Source organism: Diaphorina citri, unplaced genomic scaffold (genome assembly GCF_000475195.1).
Source record: "Diaphorina citri unplaced genomic scaffold, Diaci psyllid genome assembly version 1.1 scaffold97537, whole genome shotgun sequence".
Lineage (NCBI taxonomy): Eukaryota > Metazoa > Arthropoda > Insecta > Hemiptera > Psyllidae > Diaphorina > Diaphorina citri.
In genome coordinates this window covers 1-312 of record NW_007474495.1, presented here as the reverse complement: position 1 = coordinate 312, position 312 = coordinate 1, and the positions used below count along the sequence as shown (strand labels likewise).

Sequence of the window (312 nt, the reverse complement as noted above, 5' to 3'; positions counted from 1 at the left end):
TTGCTACACTACCAGAGCTACGGCAGAAGTGGGATGGGCATACTCCATTACGTTTACGTCCTGGAAACCAAATGAACAGAAAGTATAAGTTTTACTGTGTAGACAAAGATAATGTAGGTACATACTTACCTAAACAATCACAAAACATGAAAGCCCATGAGTATTACATACTTGTACGGCTGGAATTTATATGGTAAAAGGAATAACAACAAATATTTTACCTCCAAAAATTTTGGTGACTGTCTTGACTCCAACGGGAGATCTCATGTAAATGTGACGGGCCAGGGCAGCACATCTTGTGTAGAACCAGTC

The 312-nt window shown here is 39.7% G+C and overlaps 1 long non-coding RNA gene across 1 annotated transcript; it reads right to left on the bottom strand.

The window, feature by feature from the left end:
* Window positions 1–17: 17 nt before the first annotated feature.
* Window positions 18–312, bottom strand: LOC113473794. Its single transcript, XR_003395661.1, has 2 exons — window positions 222–312; window positions 18–60 (listed from the first exon to the last, which is right to left on the bottom strand). It is a non-coding gene; the product is annotated as an uncharacterized LOC113473794 (long non-coding RNA).